Source organism: Thermobia domestica, chromosome 6, assembly GCF_964235325.1.
Source record: "Thermobia domestica chromosome 6, izTheDome1.hap1.1, whole genome shotgun sequence".
NCBI classification, from domain to species: domain Eukaryota; kingdom Metazoa; phylum Arthropoda; class Insecta; order Zygentoma; family Lepismatidae; genus Thermobia; species Thermobia domestica.
Genome location: NC_137459.1, coordinates 102,272,007 through 102,292,834, shown reverse-complemented (window position 1 = coordinate 102,292,834; position 20,828 = coordinate 102,272,007). Strand labels below are relative to the sequence as shown.

Genomic DNA, 20,828 nt, shown 5'->3' with positions numbered 1-20,828 from the left:
ACACCTGGAATTGATAATGGGGGGGGGGGGTAAATATGTCAATAGTGATTTATTTTTGTTGGATATTGAAGTTACTGAAGAATGTATGTTGTGTTCAGGATGTGTACCACGACAGTGGAAGATAAAGAAGGTGGTGTTAATATCAAAACCTGGGAAAGATCTTAGAGATATTACAAGCTGAAGACCGTTGATTATATCTTTGTTGATATGATTTACTGGCATTATAGCTGCAGTTAAATTAATACATATAAATAGTGCTAAAATGACTTGAATTTGGGAATCCAACTCTAATGAACTGCTTTGTACTGGATATGATAATTAGATTAGCGAGAAAGGGAACACCCTTATATGGTTGCCTTATTGATATCATGAAAGCCTTTGATAGTGTATCGCATGAGGCTATTCTATAAGCGCTGTTGAACAAATCTATACCTGAGAATTATTATATCATTGTTAACAACTTATACAAAAAAATAATGCAATTGAATTTAATGGAAAATGTATAAGCATTGCTGTTGAAAAAGAAATTAGACAGGAAACTCATTAGTTCAACTTTATTTAGCTTACTATTAGTGATGGATAGCGATATTAGTAAATTGCTTGATAAGGGGAAAGTGTTGAAGTATAAGGAGAGTCTAATACCGGTGATGCTTTATGCTGATGACATCCTAATTTCAATCTCAAAGAAAGAGTTAAGTGAGCTTGTTAATGTGTTAATGAAATGATCGAGAACTTGAATATGCAATTATCTACTATAAAATGCAATACCTTCTGGAATGAGGCCCTATAGGAGGTTATGGGTAGTAGATAATTGGGCAGTTAATATAAATGGACATAGTATTGTAGATGTGGAGGTAGATGAGAAGTTTGATTGCCTTGGTTACAAATACACATTGCAGAAAGGTACACCGAGTAAGTATCAAGCGGAGGAATTAGTAAAAATCATAGAAGGAGTTTGAAAAATAGGGTTGTCTAGACATAGTATTATGTTATAACAATCTTATTTTATTTCTATTTTTTATATATGGATAATAAAATTCGCTACACCGAGTTTTATTGATTCTGTGGATCAGGTAGTAAGAAAATATTTAAAACAGTGGTTATATCTACATGGGCCAATTACTGATAAACTCTTTTACACTAGAAAACATGGTGTATAATTATGTTTTCCACACGCTACTATAATAGTAATGCTACTTCAATAAAAATGTATTTATACACTTCGATCGATATAAAACAATGAGTTTTTGTTAACGATAGTAGGAGAATCAAATTTGAATATAATTGAAAATAAATTACTAGATAAGTTAAATATTGAAAGACCACACAATCTTATTGTTTTAAATAAAACCAAAATAATTTGTAAAAATAAACACTTTGAGAAATAGTGAGAAGAAACGAGCCAAAAGAAAGGGATCGAATATTTTAAAAACGAACCTATTAGTAACTGTTTTCTGTTGAAAGATAAATTATTGGTAGAAAATAGATTCATTGATGCAGTAAGAGTCCGCACCAACACCTACGGAGTACAAACAGCATTGCTTCGACCTTAGAAAGGAATTGAGGTTAATTGTAGGGCGTGTGGGGAATGGTGGAAACAATGGCACATGTAATAGGAAAATGTTCCGACCATGAAAATCGTAGGATTTACCGACATGATTTGATATTTAATAAATTTAATATACATTTACAATTTAAGGGGTTTATGACGGGAGATGAGTTAGAGCTTTGTGTGGAGGGAGAGAAGTTAAAACCTGATTTGGTTGTGGAGGATGGGGCAAACAGATATATTATTGATGTTACGATACGCATGGAGATGAGCATATGGAAAAATTGCAATGGATGAGAATATTAATAGAAATACTAAATTGTGTATAATATTTAATGATAATAAAACGTCTGAAGAGTATTTATGGGCTCTAGAGGAGCGATTACTAAATCTACAAGTAAGATATTAAAGAAAATTGCTGTATCGCTACGTAAGTTCCTCCAGAAACAGATGGTGGTGATCATGGGCGGCGATTAGGGGGGCAAAGGGGGCAGTTGCCCCCCCACTTTTCTGAAATGTCCCGTTAATGTATATAGTTTCAACCAGGGAAATTTGTATATTAATATTGATATACAAATATTCAAATCATGTCTTGCTCCCCCACTTTTAACGTACAATCGCCGCCACTGGTGGTGATTGTACTATGATCTACTGTTGAGATTCTAACTATATTTATTCATTATACTTGAGATTTACTTTTGTATCTGACATGAATATGATTTTTATAAATGTGTGTATTAAATATAGTTGGCTAGGTTGATGCTGGAATTGTAATACTCTTAGAATTTCGGTGCTAGATTAATTTAAATTAACACAGAAAGAAAGCCAGGAGTATTTATTTTACCTAGGTATTGATTCAATATGTAAAACAACACTTATATTGCCTGTAAAATATTATTGATTTATATAAAATTATATTAATATTGTCTAAAAGAGATAAAGCATTACCTATTAATTAGGAAATGCCCTTTGCGGTTTTAAAAATGGAGATCTGAAATTCGGCATATAAGCATTAATTAAAAATAAGGAAATACGTATTTCAGCGTTTCTGATAAGTTCTCTCCAAACGGAAGGAAGATTTCAATCATATTGAAATTTCACTTTCCTTTTATTCACAAAGCGATTCAATTAAGTTATAAATAAGAAATTCGGTTTATAAACTCTCAAATAAAAATAAGAAAATATGAGTTTTAAGCGTTTCCAAAAATATCTGCTGTTACGGGGGAAGAAAGGAGCAAATTCTTAAATAATGAAATTTCCCTTTCTTTATTCACAAAGTGCTGAATATGCGAATTTGAATTGGAGGTGAGGATTTTGTTATACAAACTATTATATAAAATAAAGAAAAACACACTTAAGCGTTTTCACAAAATTTCATCTATAAGAGGAAAAATTGGAGTAAATTCTATAACATCCAAATTGCCCTTTCTTCATTGAAAAAGTGCAAAATGTTAAGATTAGGTTGGAGGGGTGCAATTCGGTTTATAAACTCTTAACTGAAAATCAGACAATACATGTTTCAGCAGTTTTGAAAATTCCGCTCTTAAGGGAGAAGGAGAGGACATTTTGTACTATAGAAATTTCCCTTTATTTATTAACGAAGTGCAATATGTAAGGGTTTGCTGAAGGTAGAGACGTAAAATTCGCCACATATTTTTTTTTTAATTAATAACTAGGAAACCACATATTTTAGCGTTTTCGTAAATTTCTTCTGTGAAAATGGGAAAGGTGCAGTATGCACGATTATATTGTAAAATTCTTCATTTAGAGTAGAGCTAAAAAATCTTACAAGGGAATGTTTGAACTTTTCTAATAACCTTTTATTATAAAATTTCTAGTATGTACAGTAAAAAATAATTAGATTCAAATAATTTCCTCGTATATATTTGGTGGATCGTTTGTGACTTTGTAGGAACCCAGAGACCGAGAGTCCTTTGGTGACAGGGTCCAAGTCTTTCGTAGCCAAGGAGTGTATGTAGTTACCCCTCAGAGATCGAGTGTCGTAGAGAGGATAAAGTTCAAAGACTATGCATTCTAGAGAGTGGTCAAGTGTTGTGAGGATCAGGTATCCAAATAAAGTAGCTCTCAGGACTTCTAAGAGAGTTGAGGTGATGATCCATCAGTGAGTATTTGTGCCTTCTGCAATGTTATAGTTTTTAATCTAAAATGTTAATATTCCTTATATGACGATTGCTGATATCTTCGTGGTTGTTGCCTGAAGTTGTTTACAATATGAATGTGGTGTTGGAAGCACGGGTAGAACCCTGTAATATGCAAGAGTGAAAGAGATCCACTGAAAACAAGTCTAAATTAGTATATCTGCAAACGTAAGATTTGGACAGAGAAATTACTTTTGTTACGAGATCAATGAATAAGAAATGATGTTTTAAAACACATAAACAAAGGGTGGTAAAGGAGATGTAAATGTTTTGTCCAGAAGAGAATACCAAACAAATCTCTGAAATTACGGAGATGAAACTCGGCATATAGGTTCATCATAAGCGGACACGTTTCCCAGCATTTTTTCAACATCCCATTTTAAAAGGGGCATTTACTATTATTTTTCCTCCGTATTGAAAGCTTAGTTGTCTGTCATTTGTGATAACATCACGAGAAAATATCTGAAAACTTTGAAATGAATTTTAAAACACACTTACTATCCACTTCGAGCTAGGTTTCGATCACCAATTTGATTAAATGGCGTATATCCTGAAGTAGAAAGTTGTTAAAAAGAATAATGCATATCGTTTGCGAAAGATGAAAATATCAATATAGACTCTTTATTACAAATAAGGAGACGCGTGATCCAGCATTTTCCAAATTCCAGTTTTAAGAAAGAGAGATGCAATTTATACATTTAAAAAAATGAAATAAACGTTGTCTGTTTGCAATTTCATTGACATTCGTATCGTAATGGGGAAATAAGGTTTAAATATTTTCCATAAACTTGTTCTTCCCGTGCAAAGAACGATCTTTTTGTCTGGTAATAATAATAAAATTTTAAATAAATTTAATTTTTCATTATTCGAAGTGAACACAGGTTACATTTTGAGCCTTTCAAAACGAATGGTTAGTGATCCGTTTTATTACGGAAAACAATCGTACAAAGAGGATAAAAATTATTTTTTCCTGATAAAGGCAACTCTACATGAATAATCTCTGTCCTTCCGCTTGCTGTCTCGTTCTGGTTAATTTAATGAAACACAATAACGAATCACCTCTTATGTCTCTTCTTTGATTCATTAGAGGAACTCTCTTCCTTCCTTCCCTCTCACGCCTCAATACTTCTGTTCTTTTTAATTTATTTCAGTCGTTCTTTAAACAGGAACTAGCTTTCCTTCCAAAGTCTTTTGTCTCTGTTTGATAATAGCTTTTTCTCAGTAAGAAATGACGAATTTATTTAGATATATAGATGCTTTTAACTCTTTGATACCTACCTAGGCAAGTCGCTTTGTCCTGGTTTATATTAATTATTTCAGTGATATGGTTTTCCCTAAAGATTTTTACTTTACATATGTATGTCTTTGGTTGGTAGTATACATTTCGTGGAAGGTCTAATTGATTTTAATCAAACTGATGTTCTGTATAATGATAACTAAGACAAAATTTGGAAAATATTTTAATTAGTGCTATCATGTGAGAAAAAAATATTCGAAAACAGTCCAATTCCCCCTTATACAATTAACATGTCCAGACTTTTTTTCACTGATAGAAGGGTGCAAAATCAAAATGTTAATAGGTTAAACTGGGATACCATTCTTAACCCGTAAGTACTATGGACCGTCTCTCAGACCGCTGCGAATTTTCATATCATTATATTTTCCTCAGTCTCACTACTACAAGTGGATCTTTTCGTCTACCTTCCTGTCTAGCAAATGCTTACGTATTCTGAAGTTCGTGTTGTAATTGATCCTATATGCGCGGCGCTGGAGGGGTCGAGCGGTCTCACAGACGTACTATAGTAGTTAGGTGAGTATTTTGCTGATCAGTTGCCTTTCGTTATCTACTGATTATTAGCAGTTTTGTGTCTTACCGTGTGTCACGTCTTGTACCACACATCTAATAATGATCCAGAGACTGAAAAACTTGAAGTAATCACATTTTATAACATGAGTAAAGGCGGAGTGGATACTCTAGACAAAAATGTACAGATTACACATCAAGTCGTCGAACAAGACGATAGCCATTGACAATTTTCTTTATGCTGGTGGATGTTGCGTGTGATGTCAATGAGTATGTCTTGCATCAAGTCTACGCTAAGTCCGACAGGACTTGATTTCATGAAAACGTTGGCAAAAGGACTTGTTAGGCCTCACATAGAACGTAGATTGTTCATCGGACATCTGCCACCTGAGCTGAGTTTTTCAATCAAGAGGATACTACAGCTTGAAAGTGAGTTTCCCACCATCGCGCACAAGGAGTTGAAAAGGAAAACATAGTCTTCTGTCAACTGAGTTGTAAGCGGAAAGCAAAGATATTCATTCGTGTGGGGTACCGATTTCCTTGCAGGGCAGATTAAAAAAGATATAAGTGCCTACCTGAAGAAAGTGCATGCTGTCAGAAACGTTAGTGCAGTACTTTCTGTATTGGCGAAACGTATTTTCTTTACTTTCACCATCATATAAGAACTAAAAATAAGTTTTATTCATTACCTTTTCACTACAAAATAAGTAAGAGTACAACTAAAACAATACTTTCCTGTAAGTTTAAAAAAAGCTAAAATTCCATGTTTTTCTCCGTTTTTACTGTAATTTTTGTTCTTAGTGCATCTATAAAAACAGTGCATTTTAAATTAGTGTTATTTTGACTACATAGAAACGGAGAAAAAATTGAATATTTCAACAATTACAATTTCAGAATAACAATTAAAACACTGTTGCAATTTTTGACTGTGTTCTCTTTCTCATTGTTCTAAAAATGTAAAGCTTTTTTTACATCGTGAAATTACTATGTTTTATTTTTCTATGAGCAACTAAGATATGTCGGATATCATTTTTAAAATATGCAATTAAACTACTATTCAGAAAATGTGAAACAACAATGCGGTCTGACAGACCGTTCCATAGTAGTTACGTGATTCTTTTCGTCCATAGTACTTAAGGGTTAAATGGCGTGCTTGCACAGTGATTAGTTAAGTCCAAGGAACAATAACTCCACTCTGGAAATATGCTTGGAACCATCATTGCTTGTTCGTTTCTTGCTTCGATTCTTTCTTGAAGTTTAATATCCTTTATTTTAGCGCCGAGGCTATATTAAACCCGGAGCTACAGCTTAAGCCCCCTTTCATGCACACTTTTCTTTCAGTTGTGTTGTTTGCGTTAAAAGACGATCTGTTTAGGTGGTACTATTTATTAGGATGGGAACCAGTTATATGAGAACATTTCGAGATTTATTTTAACAGAGTCTCACCACCTACATTTATTCCTTTTGGTTACTTAAGCATGTGTGCAAAATTCCATAAAAAGTATTTTGATATTTAAAGGTCGCTCAACACGATCAAACGTATATAGCTACGTTTACATTAAGCATTAGATGCGAAACTCAGCGTGTCGTAACCGGGATCTGCCCAACTCTTTCTCTTTGAGTTACAGTTTTCCCACTTACAGTATATGGACCTCCGGATGTATTCACAACGTATTGTAAAGTTTGGTAATGATATGCTTAGAGGTCTCATTTATAGTGTGCGTTAAGAGTATATTGCATAGGACGCTTGTGACGTCATTTGACGTTCTCATTTTACCTGTGATTTTCTTCTCAAACTTAGAATTCATTACAACTATTTGACATTTGAAAACAAGATACAATGCGAAATACACTTTAGGATTGTTTATATGTTTTTTTCTTGTGGGTACCATTTATTACACATATTAAGAATAAACACAAGAAGTTATTAGTTACATGAAAATAAGTATACATATGGGTATATCATTGTACATACAATGTTAAATGAAAATTACTTAATTATTATAAAAATTGCAACATGGTTTTCACAAATACATTTTATATATTATTAAGTAGCAGGAATTGCGTGAGTTTGGCGAGAAGAGGATGGTTACAGAAGGAAGATTTCTTCCAATGCTTTTCCATCGGGAAGCGTTCCTAGCATCGCTCCTACGTTCCCTCTTTGCACATCCATACTTAATCTTTGTATAAGAAAGGCTGAAGCTCGAGTGTCGCCTATATTGAGAGTTTTTCGGTGTCCACCTTCTTTAATAAAGTTTAGTCCTTCATGACCCCAGGAGCTACAAGTTTCGATAGCGATGGTGACGAAGTGGTATATATCCAAGAGGTTGTTATATTTTTGTCCCTTTTCAGTTTTTCTGCTAGTTGCGGAAATCCCAGCTTTTGTGGAAGAAGTAGAAAGATTAGAGGACGCAAGTCGGCACAAGTGAAATCCCATATTACACCTTCCCTCGTTTCCATAGCACCAAAGACATTCCGCCAGGTCTCTTGCCGTCAGAAAGACTAAATCCCATTGGCACTCTCACGGAAGGCGTTCCAGAAGACATGAGGGCTCTCATGATGAGGTCATTAACATCGGAGTGGCGAGAGTATTTGCCAGCACTGTGAAGACATGATAAACCATGTATACATTTCTTATCCATTAAACTTCCGCAAGCAAGGCACCGGTGTTGTTCACAGACATCTGCTCCCAAATGTGACGCACAAGCGATTCGAAAACTTTCGTTGGGAAGATGCAGCCCTAGGAATGGAGATGGAATAGCCTGTACCCAGGCACCTGCTTCAGGGGATGAAGTAGCAAGAAGACGTGCCTTACCTCAGAACTGGTGGAGGACTGAAGACGAGAAGAAAATATGGAGTTTATAAGAGGAGTGTCCCATAAAGATTGTAAACTTCTCTTATCAAGATCAGGTAGAGCAAGTCCGCCTTACGATGTCCACTGGGAGGTACAATCATTAGCCTCAGCTTCAGAATCTTGATGAATATCCTGGCGAAGAAGAGAAGTGATCAGTGGCATAGAGCTATAAATGGAAGAAAAGAAAGATGGAATGGCCAAATCAATGGCTCGACGAATACCTAGACCTCCGTGATCCACTGGGAGAGATGCCTGCAGCCATGAGCTGTCCGTAGGAGAGCAGTTGAGAAAATATTCTAGGCCAAGTTGGGTGGAAATATCGTATTGTTCCAAGAGATCTGTCTCGCGCCAGGATGGAGAACTACGAAAGGAAATATAACAGTCTAGATATTGGTAATGAGGCCCGTAAGTGATAGACAGCTGAGTGTGCAGAAATCTTAAAAAGGCGAGTGAAAAATAAATCTAATTTGGATATCTTGTCCAGTAACATGATGCGTCGGGTGTCAGTGTTTAGTGCCGCACCTAAAAGGGAGGCTCTGTATGGCGATATAAGTTAAATTTCAGGTGCGAATTCGTTGAAAAGGGTGTGCAAGGTGTTAGCCTGTTCGTTTGAGACTCCCAGGAAACCGACTTCACACTTGCTAAAATTGAGAATTAATCCAATCTCGCAAGATTGATTATGAATCTTTGTCCAGAACATATTCTTTGTCTCCAGCTATAGTTCAATCCTCGAGATACCAAACGTTTTACTTAGTATTGATATTGTTGACAATAGATTGAAGTGTCAACGCAAATAAAACAGGTTCTAGGGCCCGCCTTGTTGAACACCTCGCTGGGAGAGGATAATGTCTTCACCAAAGAATAGGTGACTAGGTTGTGAATGGCACTGATGGATGAAAGTGTATATAGGAGGGAAGTGCGTTTTCATAGCTGTAAGCATAGAGACTGTTGATTTCGTTGAATGCATTTCGAAAATCAAGTGTCAGGGATATTTTTTCTTGGTTGTGGGGATGAGGATAATATAGTCGGGCTACATTGGCTGCAACCTCTGAGCCATGTGGAATGCACACTCTCGACTGATGTGGTGACTAAAAGGTAGACAACGGTTCCCTTTGACATATTATTTTAGCTGATAACCGTTTCCAAACGTTACCGACAGCGATGGGGCGTATATCACGACATTTCCTCCTCAATGCTATAAGCGACGCTCCGAAACATTTTGGCCTGATTTCTTTAGGTACGTTTCCAGTGAGGATTATTTGAAGAAAATCACTGATAGTGTTCAACAGACGGTCTCTGGAGTCAATGTTGTGGTATAGTAGAAGATCCTTGAGGATAAAAGCGCGTACATTGTCCATACCTCCTGCGGAGCGGGAAGGAAAGGATCGAAGAGCTCTCTAGATTTCCTTGACGGAAACAGTTGGGACGGCTGGAGAGTTTTCGATGAGTGCAGGAGGTGTGAAGGTGTGACTGTGTGTAGGGTGTTTGTTGCGTAAAGCATCTAGCACTGTAGCATTTGGAAGTGCCAAAGTGTCATCAGATATGAGGCGTCTGACTGCTCCATAGACATCGCCGTACGAATGTTTGTTCTCTATACTCTTGATGTTGAAGGTGATTGGATCTGTTTATTGGAGAGGTTTGGAGGGTCGTTGGTGCCGATAAAGGACATCGAAGCGAGAATTAGCCAAACAAGTGATTCTTTGTTTCACCCATGTAGTGATATTAGATACCTTGTTACTTCTTGTTGGTGAACAAAGAGTTACATAAGGGAAGAAGAAGAGCTCCTTCCACGATTGCAGGCTATTAGTAGATATAATATTCTGTAGAACTTGAGAGGGAGTCAGAAAACGCCGGTCTAACTCCTCGAGGTACTCAACGTAGAATAGGAATAATGGATTTGAGTTTTCCGAGGAGCGTGTTGCATGCTTCGGTCGACATCTCGTTGGAACTATCAATGCAGTTGCGCAAGAGAGGTGAAGAAGGTGAGGAAATGGAAGTGAGAGTGGACGATGTAGGTTTGGCTTTAGTACTAGTACGATGGCACTTACTGTTATAGATTGCTAAACCTCTTGCATTAAGTAACTGTTCGTTGCAATGGGAACACACTGAATTATGATATATTGATGCACCGGCAGTATTTAAAATGCTAGTGCTCGGTTCATCTTGAATTCACTTTGATAAAGTAATTCTATTAAGACCCTTGTCGGTACATTTTTCTTCTTTCCAAGGAGAACTCGCTGAGGAACTCTATCTCTTAGATGATATTATTTTAGATAGAAATAAATTTTGGAGAGAATAGACGGAAATTGCGTACGAAACAGGTCCTACTTCCCGAAGGCTGTCCGCTATAAAGAAGCGTAAGTTATGTCGACCAGCCAACATCATTACACCAGAGCTGTCTTCAGCACTGGATCGTGCAAAAATCAGCGACAGAAATGCCAAACATGTTCTAGCTGCTGCAGCGGAAGCTTTAAGGCACAGCTCACGAGAAATCTGTATTAATAAGGAATCTATTAGAAAATAACGCAGAATGAATCGCAATGAAATCGCTAGTGAAATTTGTTCGTCTTTTCCATTTGTGGTTTACCTACAGTGCATTGGGATGAAAAGTTGCTATCTGCTCTCACTTCTAAGGAATCAGTTAGTTTCATAGCGGTTCTCGTATCTGGGATTGGTAACATAAAACTATTAAGAGTGCTTGCTATTCCAAATGAAAGTTCTACCTTCCAGTCGGAAGCTGCTTCTAAATTGCTGGAGGATTGGATCTTAATCACACATGTGTATTTCATGTGCTTTGCCACAACAGAATATAACATGGGGTATCAAAGTGGAGATTATATCCTGGTGGAACAGAAAATGCAGAAGGATCTGATCAGAGTCCCTTGCAGGCATCACATAATGGAACTAATTGTGACGAGAGTGTTCGACATGGTTTTCGATGTTTCAATGGCTCCACACATAAAACTCTTTCAACGTTTCTCTGAGGCATGGAACTCAATCGACAAGCTGAAGTTCGGCACCGGAATCCAAAACGAAGTTGTCGCTAAGGTTTTGACCCCAGTAAAATACGAACTGATATATTTCTTCAAGCAGCAACTGACGCACTATCAACCCAGAGATGATTACAGAGAACTTTTGCGGCTTGCTCTCATATTTTTTGGCGAAGTTCTTCCAGGAGGTATTACATTCTACGTTCCTATAGCGTATCATCTTGCACTATGGATGGCGAAATTGATTTATTGCCTTAAGATATATCCTTTCTGGTCATGGTTTCACCTTACAACTCATGGGGGAAGTATTGGGGCCCATAGCTTACTTGAACAGGAAAAGTTGGGAGAATGTCAAGAAAATTCCCTTCAGAAATCCCTCCCATCAACTTTGGATCCCTCTGGTGTGGCCCCGAGTTAAAACACACAATACAAATGTATCTCCAAAAAATAATAGGAGTTAGGAAATGAGTGTACCAAGTTTTGTTCTGATAGACGGAATAGAAATGTAGGAAAAGCTTGTAAGTCAATACGCTTTTTTCCCCTCATATAAGTGGGATTATATTTTCATTATCACTGTTTAGAAGTAGTTTGAGAGAATATAGCCTTGCGATACGAGTGGGACTGATATATTCGAGAACAGAGATGCATGGGTGAACAACGTGCAATATGACGCATAACACAATGCCGAATGCAGTGTTACCAACCCAGTGAATCAAAAGTATCTATTAATGTCGGTCGATTCCAATGGCCTTTTTTTGTGGGTGATTTGGATTGCGTGTACGAAGTAGTTTGTACAATTGTTCTCTTGGAATAGGGTATTTCATCATAAATACTACACGGGGAATATAAGTGTGAATATAAGCGAGTATAAGTAGAATTCCTAATTTTTGGAAAGAGTAGGAATCAATTGGCAATTAGCCGTCGAATTTCGGAATACTAAGTTGTAGAGGTAATCTGTTCCCTGGGAACGGGTTTGAGACTTTGTCTTGCAGATAGAGTGAGTGAGGTTGACATATAGAGAGATCTAATTCATAGATTCCTTCGGTAGTCCATATAGCGTAACTTGGCAATTTAAGGTGGATATGGGCAGTATCCGTTAAAAATCTATTGTTGTAAATTTTATAGAGCATATAATGATCCTTATTATGTATAATATGAGTCTGGATAATGATATCCAAGTTTGCCAATGAGGAGTCAAATGCGATAAGGTGAGCCTTTGAACATTGATAGAACAGACCTAGGTCGCGTTCTACTAGTGAGCCCCGTAGATTTTGATTATTAGCAATCATTTTGCGGGCGAGATCTGGCTTTATTAGAGCGTCATTGACGGTATTTTGCAGTAAGCCCTGTATAAGGGAATCAAAATGTTGATCTATAATTTGAAAATGTAGTAAAGTAATTAGAAATCGTTCATTTGTAGTGGTAGTACAAACAAGTTGGAGCATTTCATGGTGTACTTGAGATACCATTTTCTCAAAAGCTACTGACAAATTGGTGACTAAATGCGTAAGTTCGTCGTTACTTCGTTTAATTTCCTGAATTTGATCATTTAAATATTGGTTCTGCGACTGAATTTGATGAATTGCTGTTTTTAATTTATGAACTTCGTATAGGCTAAAACCACTAAGGCCGAAATTTGCTAGTCCAAGTAATAAGTTAAATATAAAGCGTTTAGGTCTTGTGGAACATCCTGTTTGAAAGTCACATGGGATAATATCTTTAATCTTGTTAATGTAATGTTTTTCTTTTTCATGAAGTATTTTAATAAGGTATTCATAGCCGATACAAGATTCGTTTTTTAATTTCACTGCTGAAAAATCAAGGTGCAGACGATATGGTAAGAACTCCGTTGCTTCGTAATTAATAATAGGCTTAAATTTTGCTATTGACAGTCCATGCTGTTTAAATATAAGTTCATTAGCTCGTGCGGTTGAAAGTACTCTGTAAGCCAGCAAGGAAATAAATGCTGATTTCATGATTCTCCTGTCGACCTTGCAGACCACTGTATTGTTTAAAAAGTTTCTAAGTCCATGTTTCCGTTAATAAAAAGAGCGCCCCGTAGGAAGGTCCTTTTAGTGTCTATAAATAGACGCCGACGCATCTACCATGTAAAATTTCTTGGGTAGAGCAAATGAAATGTACTCGGGGTTTGGACTTTTCCCTTCACCTTTTTATTATAAAAAGTTTATGTACACAAATTATAATAAGAAATTCCACTAATATTTAGGTAAGATTAGATAGGAGCCCGGTGACCAAGCGTCGTGGGCTTTGAGGTGAGGTACTCTCGGTGACCAAGCGTCGTGAGAGGGGTGTAGATTAGGTATCTCTCTCTCGGTGACCGTGCGTCGTGAGAAAGAGGAAAGGAACCCGGTGACCAAGCGTCGTGGGTATAAGGATGGGTACTTTTCGGTGACCAAGCGTCGTGAGAGGGGTTTTAGGTGTTGCGATCAATCCGGGAAGATTGATGTTGGTTGAGGTGTGCAGATCCTTTTTATTCAGTCTTGTCGGCTTCCATCGTTGATTCTCCTCCTTCCGACTGTTGGCGATGGTGATCGACTCCTCTTCGGGACCGTCGTCTGCTTGTTTTTATTTATTACTAACACATGTAGTTCACACGTGGTTATTGCCTGGTACGGCAACGTGGGGATCCTTACAATATAATGCAAAATGTATGTTCGAAGTTAGAGTATTCTGTTCCCATAATCACATTACTTATTATCATAATGATTTGGAAGTCTTGGGACCGAAACTTTTGGACGACCACTCTCACCGTATGAGTCCTTTTTTTCGATTTTCATCACATGCATCGAAACCTGGAGTGGTGCACCCAAAATAGGCATTCACCGAGTCCTTTCCCAATTATTTTCGATTATAATAGCAACCTATGACATAGATCGTTAAAGGCCAAAAAAATAAATTCCAATCAATCAGCCTTGGAGTCCATTTAGAAAAGTTCTCCAGATAATCTCGGTTCATTGCAACATCTCTTACGTCATATTTTAATGTTAGAAACATTATCAAAACTCGGTTTTGTAGAGGGCAAAAATTATTCCATGAATATGCATTTCTTCACCCAAATAAATGCTTCCAATAGCGAAATCCATGTCTGTATTATAGAATTACATCTTTTTAAATATACACCATGACATTCTGTGACAAATACAAAATATGCTTGAATATAGTGTCTCATGAATTCGTGATGAAACGTACTTTTCTTCCTTTTGTCCATTTATATTCCACTGTGAAAGAATGAAAGTAATTTTAGAAAAATTAATTCACAACGTATGCCACTAGCGAGATGAGCTTTTAAAGTGGCAATTCAATACGCGCGTTTCACACTCTCACACCCTCTGTTCTGCATGACGTTGTGTAGGTAAAACTAAAACAAAGAAGACAATTATTCACAAGGGGACTATACACTTGTTTGAAACACCACAACAATGATCCAATGACTCTAATTACCTTAGTCAGTCCGTTCGTATCAGTTATTACCTTATTGTAATAATATAAAGCGTATTTCTTCTTGCTTTTATTCTCTGTTTTACAGACTAATATATGATGTTATAAAGTTAAAACTGCAGCAAGAAAAAGCAATTTTTCTTTCTATCATTGCTTTGTTGCCTGTCGTGCTTGACTAGCAAGAACCAATGAAAGCATATAATTCACATTTTATTTTTATTTTGTGAAAGAAATTCTCGAATCCAAGTCGCTTTTTGTTCATATAATTTTGTTGGATTTAGATTATTTTACGAACATATGCTTCATGAAATATTTGTCCTCTAACGGTGTAAGGAGTTTTATCAATTCAACTTTAAAAAGTTATATATATATATATATATATATATATATATATATATATATATATATATATATATATATATATATATATATATATATATATTTGTTTATTATACTAATACGAATGACCGTTTACTGTATAGATGAAACGATTGAAAAGATATCCACCTAACAGCCTTTGCCTCCTATTGTGGGGCCTGGGCTTTATCCGTCCCCTAGAATCGGCACCCTTGTTAAACAAGATATTTTAACGTTTATCAATCTGGACTTACAAAAACTCTGGAACATACTGATTAACTGGATATTTGAGTTTATTTACCAACTAGCAGAATTTCTCGTTTCTCGAATAGCTAAACGGTATGCAACCTAGAACACATTGCAGTCTTTTGGGTTGTCTAACTTGAGCTTATGGATTTATTCGCATTTGGAACATTTAAGCTAATAGGCTTAAAAGAATGATTTTTTTTTTAACACATAAATACCTGCAAGGAATACTTCTGGATATAATATGTGTACCACTAGACTAATAGTGTTGCCAACCCAACATTATTTTTTTTTAAATATCACTACGTCAGGTTATTACAGATTTCAAATTTACATGTCAAACCAAAACTTACAATCTTCACTGTTGCAAACTACCCTAAAAGCACAAGAAGTGCTAGGCATTCGCCATTTAGGAGTTCTAAATTCATCTCCCAGATTTGATGCATTCGTTGCTTCTTTTTCCAAGCTATTGTGTACTAGAAGCAATAAAGGCTTCAACTTTATTAGATGGCAACTGTCGCTGATCATTTGAAAGTGAATATGGAGGAAACATGAAATAAAATAAATTTACACTCGTCAATTTGTTATAAAATTACATGGCGAGCAGATTTTATCTGATCTCAAACGGTTATAGTCGAATACTGTACAGGGAGTCCATAAAGTGCTGCAAGAAAGTAAAACTCTAGAACTTGGAAACTGTTACGTTTAAGTGTATAAATTTGGGGGGTTGGAAGAAGGAAAATTTATAGTTCTATTCTGGCCACAATGCTCTATGCTGGCCACAATGCTTGATGACGTTTGCAATGGTAATCACGTGACTTAAGATGGCGCATATTAAAGAAAAGGCACAATTTGTTTTGTGGTTTGCGGAATTAGAATCTTGCGTTTCAGTGCGGAGAAAGTTCCAAAAAACGTATGGGAAAACACCCCCAGTAGAAACAAATATCAAGAGGTGGTACGAGAAGTTCAAAGAAACGGGAAGTGTGTCAGATTTACCAGACAGTGGAACGCCAGGAACGAGTGACGATATGATTAACACGTTGCAGGACAGCGTAGCCAGGAGTCCAACGAAGTCGCTTAAACGTAGGTCATTGGAACTGGGAACACCGAAGTCAACGTTACACAAGATCGAACCGAAGAATTTGAAGGTCCGGCCCTATCAGTTAAAATTTGAGGACGAGCTGATAGAGGAAGACAGTGGCATGAGAATGGAATTCTGTGAGTAAATGCTTACCCGCATACAAGAAGATGGCGACATTCTGTATCGATTTATGTTTTCAGATGAAGCCACATTTCATGAGTCGGGAAAAATGAACAGGCACAACTGCCGACTTTGGGGGGTGGAAAATCCATATGAAATCACGGAGCACAAGCGGGGTAGTCCCAAAGTCAATGTATGGTGTGCTCTTTCAATGGACCACATTATCGGCCCTTTTTTTCTTCGAGGAAGAGACGGTAAATGGTAACAATTATCTGAGCATACTACAGACATTCCTTTTGCCAGAACCTACTAGGTTAGGCATCCTTAATAAGGTCCACATGCAACAGGATCGGGCATCGCCGCACTATGCCCTTGAAGTTCGACAGTTTCTTAACGAAGAATTTAAGAAGAGATGGATTGGTCGAAGAGGACCCACACCTTGGCCTGCAAGATCACCAGATTTGTCGCTTTGTGATTACTGACTGTGGGGACACGTGAATTCCAAGGTGTATTCGCAGAAGCCAGCTAATCTGCACGATCTCAAGAACAAAATATCTTATGTGATTTTGAACATTCCAGACGAAAACCGCCAACACGCAATTCTCGGTTTCCCAAAAAGACTGCAAGAATGTTTGGACGTGAATGGTGCACAATTTTAGGTTTGGCGATGAACCTTAACTAGCTGAAACAAAACTTTGGACCTTTCTGTAAGTACACTAAAAATATTTGTTAATACATTATGCAGTTTCCAAGTTTTAGAGTTTTACTTTCCTGCAAGACTTTATGGACTCCCTATATATGTGGTTAATGGAGCATTCTGATTAGCCGAATGCAAAAGACCTCAATAATTTATCCCTCTACAAGCGACGTTCTCTTCATCGCCTCTGTAGCCAAGTAGGTCGAGTGCTAGCCGTCTTACTGTGCGGATGTGTGGAAGTGCTCTGCGAGTGTGTTTCTATAGAGTGTTGTTTAGCGAGCTATTTGCTCAAGAACGAATCGTTCTCTGTTGGTGCTTTGTTTTATCAGTGAATTATGAATACCATACGTAAAAATACCGTCAAATTTGAGTTTGATAAGAGTTTATGCCATTTACGACCGACGCCTCTTGAGGTTCATACCTGGCTTGCCGAGAAAGTAAAACTCACCTTGGACCAAGTTGAAGCCATTCAATTGCACAACGAACATTATTGTGTTTATGTTAAGTTTAGTGCCCCTAGAACTTATGATATTGTTTTGCGTACAACACCTGAAAAGCTGATATTTACTCATTCCGATGGGACAGAAAGTTGGTCCACATTTCCAGCAGAAGTGAAGATGTCACAGGGGTGCGTGTTTTAGAGTTGCCCATTGAACTCAGTCCCGAAGTGGTTCACGCAACATTAAGTCCTTATGGAACTATTTCTAAAGTAATCAATGAACAATGGGCTGATAAATTACATTTTCCAGTGTCTAATGGAGTTCGTGTTGTGTATATGACTCTCAAAAAGCACATTCCATCTAAAGTGACATTTCAAGGTCATCGTGCTACAGTTATGTATCCTGGTCAGCCCACTAGTTGCTTCCATTGTGGCAGTAGTTCGCATGTTTATAGTCATTGTAATAAACGGTAGCCTTTTAATATACCTGCCCGATATTCATCTGGCACTTTACAGATGGCTGAGTTGTTTGTCGGACCTTTATGCCAAACTCCTCAATACTCAAGTTCTACTTCGTCTCGTCCCACCACTGCCTCGTCAGAAGCTGTGGATATGACAGAACTTGAACCAGGTGTTCCTAACATATAAGATGTGCAACTTTTCCCCTCCTTACAACCACCAGATTCACAAGCGTTATTCCCTTGTTATTACTAGTGCTATCATTCCACGTTCAGATATTCATACCAGTGACACTCCTACAGAAGTTTCGGAGAGTTCCCTGCCTGCTCATCTGAGTTCCTCCCCTGTTACTTCAAGTCTACCCCTCAATAGTGGTGATGTGTCTGCTAACTCAAGTGCTTTCCTTGACAACTCTATACGTGACCATTTTGCTGATACGCTATTGCTGCCTACCGTCGAAGACACAGGTAGTCGAAACAAGAAACTTAAAATATCGACAGCCAAGCAACCGTCACGTGATCCTCGTGTACTTACTTAAGATGGTATCAAGTCTTCTTCAGAAGCACCAAGTGAAGGCAATTGCCTCCCAAGGTTACTTCAGCAGTTCCTACTCAAACATAGTGTTTACGTTTTTGGTATTTTGTTTTCGTATTGATACGAGTGACTTTTCTGTTCCTCGTTCCCCAAATGTTGTTTACATATTGGTGCATGTGCATTCCCCTAGTTTTTTTTTTACTCAGTATCTTATATTTCCCATTCATTTTGCAACACTTATCTTTAACAAATCTATCAGCGTTCTTAAATTTACTGCTTTACAGGACTTTTTACGTCGTCATTTCATTGATTGTTTCTTACAGGAAGTTTGTACTGAATCCTTTGTGAATATTCACGACTACAACGTTTATAATTATTTCACTCACAACGCTATAGGTACAGCCATTCTTGTTCGTCAAGGTATACAGTTTGACAATGTTTTTTTTTTTTAATCATCCATCTAGTCGCTTAATTAGTGGTATGATAGGAGGTGTGAAAATTTTGAACTTGTCCTCACCGTTGGGGAATTATCAAAGGGCTGCCCGCAACGAATTTTTCGAAACAGTGGTTGCTCAGGAATGTGCCGGAAATTATGCTGGTCTTATTATCGCGGGTGATTTTAATTGTGTCATACATCAATCACAGCAAATTCCGGGCTTGTTCTACTCTGCACAGGTTGGTAACAGGCCTTGGATTAAAAGACTGTTTGTTTACGTTACATCCAGCTTTCCCAGGTTTTACGTTTTTCACGAATACAAGCTCATCCAGGATATATTGCTTTTTTTGTGTGTGTTTCTCAACCTCTGCTTCGCGGGCTACTTCATATGTAAAATTTCCCCACATGCGCTTCTGATCACTTTATCCGACATTTAAATATTCTGTTCAATGTTAACAAAATACCAAGAGGCAGATGTCTCTGGTATCTCAATACATCTATTCTAGTGGAGCAATTATATGTACAAGAGTTTACCGATACCTGGCATCGCTTCGTTCAGCGGCGTTCTCCTCGTAAAACTATTGCTGACTATTGGGAATACAATATTAAACGCACGCTTCGTTATATGTCTATTTCCTATTGCAATGTTAAGGTGCGGGGTTTTAATCAAATGTATAATTTTTATTATGGTGTGCTGCATAATTTATATACTCTGGCTCTTCAAGGGGACAAACGAGTAGCATCCATTAAAGATGAGAAGGCAAAACTATTACAAATCCATAGTCGTCAGCGAGCGGGAATTCACATTCGTAGCAAAACTCTATCCATGGATTCCGATGAGTGTGTGTCTGTATATCAAGTTTTGCGTGAGCGTCAGCGCTCTAGATCTCAACTTATTGAAAATGTCACTGATGAACATGGTGAATTCGTCACTAACTTTTCTTATATACAAGCTATCATCCTTCGTTACTACCGCAACTTATTCAATTTGCAGGATGTTGTTGCAGCACACCCCATTGACTACTTTGTCCATCTGCCGCATAGATTAACGGCGGAAGAACGATAAGCGCTCACTGAACCATTTTTCAGGATGAAGTAAAACAAGCCGTTCTCACAGCTTAGAATTCTAAAACGCGTGGCACAGATGGCCTAGGGGCAGAGTTATATAATACCATTTTTTTTTTCATTTAATGGGACCCATGCTTACTGAATGGGTGAATTATGTACTGCAAGTAGGCATTTTGGGAGAATCCTCTCGGACTGCTGTCATTGTGTTAATTCAGAAGAAGACTCATCCTCGTACAGTGGCGGACTATAGACCTATATCTTTACTCGCCTGCGATTATAAAATTATTAGTCGATGAATTAGTGTCAGATTACAACCTGTTATTGCCCAGTTTGTTGGGCCTCTCCAACATGGCGGCCTACCACATAAACGTGCCCAAGATATTCTTTCTGCTATACGCGACGTCATCGTCTACCATCAAGATATTGACCACTGTGATGCGGCCTTAGTTGCCTTGGACTATTCTAATGCTTTTGATCGAATGAACCATACATATTTATTTTGTTGCCTTCAAGCCTATGGATTTGGCGCAGACTTCTGTAATTGGATTAAGCTGTTTTATTGTAATTGGACAATTA

The 20,828-nt window shown here is 37.4% G+C and overlaps 1 protein-coding gene across 1 annotated transcript in view; it reads right to left on the bottom strand.

Moving 5' to 3' along the window:
- Positions 1-20,828, bottom strand: part of LOC145687257 (neuropeptide FF receptor 1-like) — a 432,839-nt gene that overhangs the window by 358,300 nt on the left and 53,711 nt on the right. The gene's annotated exons all lie outside the window — the stretch shown is intronic.